General features: G+C 39.4%; 1 pseudogene; it reads right to left on the bottom strand.

Annotated features, from left to right (window-relative positions):
• Window positions 1–235: 235 nt before the first annotated feature.
• On the bottom strand, window positions 236–2,976 carry LOC102701401 (annotated as a pseudogene).
• Window positions 2,977–6,630: the final 3,654 nt, after the last annotated feature.

Raw genomic sequence — 6,630 nt, forward strand, 5'->3', positions numbered from 1 at the left:
CTGTTTTTATATGATGTTGAATTCAAATCTATGTTGAATTGTCTAAACTAGAATATGTGGTTCACCATAAATACGAGCTGAACAGTACTATGGTATAATAATGCTATAATAATTGACGTCCGACCCGACCCGACAGTGACCCATTGCCAAATTTGATGCAAAATATGATAGTTATTCGATGAAATGCTATAATAATTTAGAGTAATATGGATATTTTGATGAATGCCGACGTCATCAGTGGAGTTGTGCAGTGTTTACTCTTCAGTTCTTCAAAATGCACAGCATCTACATCTTGACCATATTAAAGAAAATAACCAGAGATGTATGAACAAAACTAAAATTGTATTGGATCTCAATTCTGAATTATCACATGCAGAATATTATCAGCTATAGAATTTTGAGACGTATGCAGAATCGTAAAGCATCCGGAACGTATTGTATCAGATTAGCTAGCTTAAATTGTGTCAATAATTAGGCCATTGTTGCAGACTAGAACTTGAACAAAAAGTGTCTCCGAAAGAGTATCTGACGCCACAAATCTCTATTTCCATAAATCAATCTAGAACTGGGTATGTCTCAATTCTTCCGAGCAACAGCAGCGGCAATCCCAACCAGCAGTCCAACAGCTGTTGTGGCTATACCAATGCCAATCACACCATCTGCATAAAGTAAGCTAGCTTGTCAGTCACTCCGATGAAGGTTTATTGCTTCTTATTTCCATGGAGATTTAACAACTAGTTATATACATGCTTCTTAATTAATGCCACTTCAAAATATAAAAACAAAATATAGGTTTTCAAATTAACATTATCAAATGGAAGATGGCTGTGAAAAGTTAGACTACAGAAAAATAATAGTATCACTAGATTCGCCAAAATAAATTGAAGTGGTATCACTAGACGTAGCATGTAAAATATCTCGAAAATATACAGCAATTTTATAGTTCATATAAACATTTCAGGTAAAACTAAAGGTTAAAAGTTAAATATTGCAGAACACATAAATCGTCCAAAACACACTACATAATTCTTGAACAGAGGGAGTATGCCTTTATTTAACATTGCATAACCATAAAGGAACGATGTATGTGGATTGTTTGGAGAGGTTTATGGGTCTATCTCACCTTTAGCAATTTTATCCTCTACTATCTTCTTCAAAGACAGGGCCTGCCCCCAACCAGGTTGAATCTGAGTAAAATATTGCAAAAGTAAGCTAACTGTGGATATTAGCCGGATGCATCGTCTCCAAGAACTTGCAATTATCCTTCGTACATTGAGGACAAGGCCAAGATAATTAGCTACTGTGTCTGGGATGCCGAACAAACAATAGCAGCTTCTAGCATTAAAAAAAAAAAGCTAACAGTCCTAAAAATGGCAAGACAAAAGGAGTGCCTTATCTCCTGCTGAACACCTTGTTTCTGTTTGTAAGTTGTAACTTAGCACCCAACAGAGATGTTCAGGATGCTAAACACATGTGCATCTCTTCTTTGAGTCAGACAGATAGCCTCTATGTTAGGAGCTAGAAATTAACTATGACTCTATCAGAAACAAACAAACCTCCAAACAGTGTTTGAGAAGCTGCCGACTCCTGGGATAATCGCTATTCCTGTAATGCCCAACAGCCAGCAGGTACAGCTTCTCCTTGCTTCCAATGGACTTTTGGATCCACCAAAAGATGCTAGCAGGAAGCAAATACAAGGAGAGATGATCAGAGTCAGAGTAACAGCAGATGAACATTTTATTCCGCTCTAGATGGCGTAGTACATTTTGTGTTTTGTGATTTTCCTATGTAAGGCTTAGAGTTTAAGAACTCGTATATCTTTTGGCTGTGTATATCCTGGCGTATTTTGTTTGTTTCTGAACATTTACTGTAGCTGTCTAACTGTTTTCGTTTTCTCCAGTTTTTTCAGTTAGCTAGTGTTTGTTAGTTCTTTCCTCTTTTTGCATTATTCTGTTGAGCTGTCGACACCGTGCTGAGCGTGGCTTCGTGCCCGCATTGTTCATTCTGTAATTTTTCCTTTATAAGCAATGGAAGAGACAGAAAAGCTGCCGAATATTTGCAGCACCAAATTTCCTACTGTGTTCTACCTAAATGTTAATTAGAGAGTTCATTTTTCATTCAGTGAGAGAGGCTAAGTTCTGTGATCACCGGAGTCTCGCTGAAACTTTGTGGATATAGAGATCGGATTTATGAAAAATCCATTTTCTAAATTAGATGGTTCAGTACTTATGAAATTACATGCTAAAATCTATGAGATTTAGGCTAGCTTTTATTCCAGCTGGTCAGCTTTTAAAAGTACATGGAGGCCCCATCACTAAGTATTTTTTTTCCTTGTAAATTTACCACTAGTTTTTCTAAATTACAAGAATACCACTCGAATGATAGTTATAGTGACATTTTTATAATTTTCTAGTAATAATTTTACCATAACGTTTGAAAACAGTAACAAATTTTTAATTGTCCCTTTCTATTTTGAGAGGTTACTTTGGGATTTATTGGTTGTGAGCATGTTGGCAGAGACCAAAGATGTTGCTGAAAATACGGACGAACATTCTGTCACAGAGAAATTGTTGTATTGTGTACCTTGGAGCATAGCGATCCCACGGTTGACATCGTCCTTGTTCCTCGAGTGCACGAGGGCCCAAGAAAGCCTCATGATGCTCTCGCTCTTGTGTTCCTCGGTCGCCGCCTCCGCGACATCTCTCTCGCACCTCTGATCAAAACGGAACCAAATCAGCAAGAATCATAAAATGGAAGGGAGGGGAGGGGGGGCATGGGTGCGAGTGGTGGTTACGCACGGCGATGATGTCGCGGTCGCACAAGGGGACGTTGTCGCCACCGGAGAAGAAGGCGCCCACGGCGCCGACGAGCCTGCCGATCTTGGCGTCCATCTCCGGCGATCGCCTTCGATTGGGGAATCGAAGAAACGGCTCGGCTCGCATCCAAGACGGACGTGGGGGAGGTCCGTGGCCTCGTTGGCTCGTGGCTGGAACAGAACAGCCCACCTTTTCTCGCTAGTGGGCCCAGCCTACAGGCTCAAAAAACAGAAAGCCTGCTAGATGTTGGCCCATCTATTCGATAGTCATACTTAGGCTGCTTTCAGCGAGAGAGTGAGTGGAGGGGTCAGTCATCCGACGCAAAAAAACGTTTAATAGGCTAGTACATAATTAATTAATTATTAAAAAATAAAATGGATTAATATAATTTTTTAAAACAACTTTTCTATGGAAGATTTTTCGCAAAAATACATTGTTTAGCAATTCAGAAAGCGTGTATGTGGAAAACGAGGGGATAAGATAACTTATGCCCCGTTATCGGACACGGCCTTACCATGCTTTTCTACATGCCAATCATAAATTGAGGCTTGCTCCGTTCCACAACGTAAGATTTTATAGTATTAATAAATTTAAACATATAAATAAATAATATATCTTAAACAATATGTGAATTTAGGCATAGTAAAAAATACTTACAATATGAAAACTAGACTCCAATTGCTAATTATATATCATGGAAAATTCTCTTATTGTCCGTATGCCATTGACACCACCCTTGTTTGGCAGCCTTCTTGTTTTTTTTTATTTAAGTTTGTGATGTGTAAAATAAATAGCAATAGTTAAAAAATGCCAAGTTAAATTATTCAAGGAATAATATGTCTTGGAAAGCCATAATTTGCAGTCATGCTCATCGATGACCTTTCTCCCACTTAACTTAATTGGCATGTATTGTCTTGTCCTGAAAAGCAGATTTTAACCTGGCAAACAAAAAACAAAAAGGAAGCAGAACCTGATTTTAAGCATCTAGTAGCTAGCTTATTAGTCTCCACTGGCCACTAATTGCTAGCTTGTTAGGTACGCATGCGCGTGATTGGAGGGAAGGGTGTCCAATTAATCTTCCTTTGCTTGACATGCAAAAAAAAAAACGTCCATGAAAAACCATGATCAGTATGACTAATGAATGCAACTTATAAACGAACCATATGCATATGTATGCAGTATAGATGCATATGTATGCAGTATAGGTATATTGCAAATATGACGAGTAGTGGAAGACGAATCAAAATTTAGGTGTTGTATATGGCTAAGTTGAAGACTAATACACATTTAAATTCTTTCGCTTACGCGATGATATAGGACTATATTTAGACCATAAAAACAATATATAACTTATGAACATAAAAGTAAATAATGAGCATTTCAACCTCAATCAAATAAACATTGAATATTAGAGCCAGAGGAGAGAAGCATAGTGCATAGATTATATATATATATATATATATATATATATATATGTGTGTGTGTGTGTGTGAATAATTTGTACCATTCTCATTTCCACCTCTCCTTCTCTGGTAACATATTCCATCCCCGTTGCGGCATTACCACTTGCAAAAGTACTTAGGTTTATTCTACTGCAACCCCTACTCTACAATCTTTTCAAATCTGGTTACATAATAACAGTAGAACATAATAGATTATCAATAATGGAAATGCTACCGAACGGTAGCCCGTCCTCTCTTCCTACGGACGGGCCCCCGTGCCGCCGTGCCTCCCGCGCCCCTACGCTCGCGCTGCCGCCCCTCCCCTCTTCCTCCCGACCTCCCTGCCAGCGCCCGCGCCGCCACCCCTTCCCTCTTCCTCCCGACCTCCCCGTCGGTGACAACCTCGACGATGGAGACGGTGGGTGGTGGCGACTCGATGGCGAGCGATGGGGCGGCCGAATCCGACCGTTGGTTGCGAAGATGGTGACGGGCCAACGACGGCGGCGCGGCGAGCTTGACGGGAACGGCGGGGCGACAAGCAGCCGAATCCAAGGCGGTCGGATCTAGAGCGGCCGGATGAGCTAGGCGACGGTGGCACGACGTGCTCGGCGACGGCGACGCGGTGAGCTCGGCGACGACGATGAGGATTCGCTACCAGTGATATGATACTGTTCATGATACCACTAGTACCAGATATGATACTGTTCAAGTATCATACATGGTACATGTGAGGTATCATGTTACTCGAAAGGTACCATGCCTGATACATTTAAGATATCATGTTATCTGAAAAGTATCATATTACCTAGATAAGATAACATATCCTGTTGTCTCAATGGTATACCGTACCGTACCAGTCCCTATCAATAAATTAACCTACATATATCAATAATCACAAGTCACAAGTTTACCATTTAACTCTTTGTGCCGCTGCCTTTGTTTCTCTTTCCTATCCATCTTCTATCCTTTCTCAATTGTCAAACTAACGATTATTAAATCACAGTTATGAATTAGTAAATCTATAAATGCAATCACAAGTAAAAGAAAATCAGTATATGAAACCTCAACCTTTTTGCTGCCTGGCCCACCCTACCCTCAGCCCCTACGCCCGTGCATCGTGCCGCCACCTGCACGGCCTAGCCCAACGACCGCCGTGGCAACCAACCCTGATGACCGACGCGGCGACGGTGAGCTAGCGACGCTCGTAGCGGCCGTGACTCTGCCATTCTTAGGTCAGTCGCCATCTTGGGTAGTTGGGCCTAGGGTTTCATAACACACATGAAACTCTTATTTCTTATGAATCTGATGGCAATATTTTTGAACACAAAAGTCCATCTTGGGTTCGACTAACTGTTCAGTCAAAAGCAAAAAGAAATAAATATTTAAATATGTATTAAAAATTCAAGAGTTATAACGAGTAACTCTTTATCCAGTGGTTGCGATACGATTGATAAGTCTATAATATAAATATAAATAAACAACCAAACAATTAACTTATGGGTAAAATTATATATATGTATATTCATGGTTTAGAAACTAGATTGCGACTATAAGCTAGACAGAACCTAATATATATCAAGAGATTGACTAAGATTGATAGCTAAAAATGGTAGAGCCATCTATAAGGCTGGTTAGACATCCACCGGGCTGGCTAAAAATTACCGTGAAATTAGCTTCGTCCTAAAATATAATAACCTTTTCACGTATTTTATAGTCAATTCACAATAACTCAGCTCTTCTTCTCCACGTGCTTTCTCATGGTAATTAATCCCAAACATTCTTCAATCAAATCCACCTACTTTCTTAATCTCTGAATAAAACAGCTTATATTTGGGTCGGATAAATATAAGGGTACTTGTGCTCCCTTGTTTGTTTTGTTATTATTAATTCTCTAGTATACTAAAATCCAGCTAAATGCATGTTTCGTAGTCTAAAATTAAACCGAATTTTTCTCAATGTGTAGAGCAAGTTTAACATGTGTAGTGACAGATGTCATTATTTTTTTAATGACTGTTTAAATCATCATACGACAAATATATAGAAGACACCGTGTTCTGGAACTTAAAATACTGATGTAATTAATATGTTACAATTAAAGCCATACAAGATTTGCATCTCATGAGAATGATCAATGCTATATTCTAATTAATAGGGCTTAAAACTTGTGATGATCGCCACTTATCACAAGATACTCCCCCCAATGAATTAAGGCAATAGTACGTAGAGTTTATAGTATCAATGAATCAATTAAACAGTGCAGTACACAACTGCTGCTGCACCAATTACATGTGCACCAACGATCAATTAATTAATAACCACCCGCCAGCAATAAAGGCTGAGATTAGCCTTTAATAGCATGTAGCTCTGGAACA

Source organism: Oryza brachyantha, chromosome 1 (assembly GCF_000231095.2).
Source record: "Oryza brachyantha chromosome 1, ObraRS2, whole genome shotgun sequence".
In the NCBI taxonomy this organism is placed as follows: domain Eukaryota; kingdom Viridiplantae; phylum Streptophyta; class Magnoliopsida; order Poales; family Poaceae; genus Oryza; species Oryza brachyantha.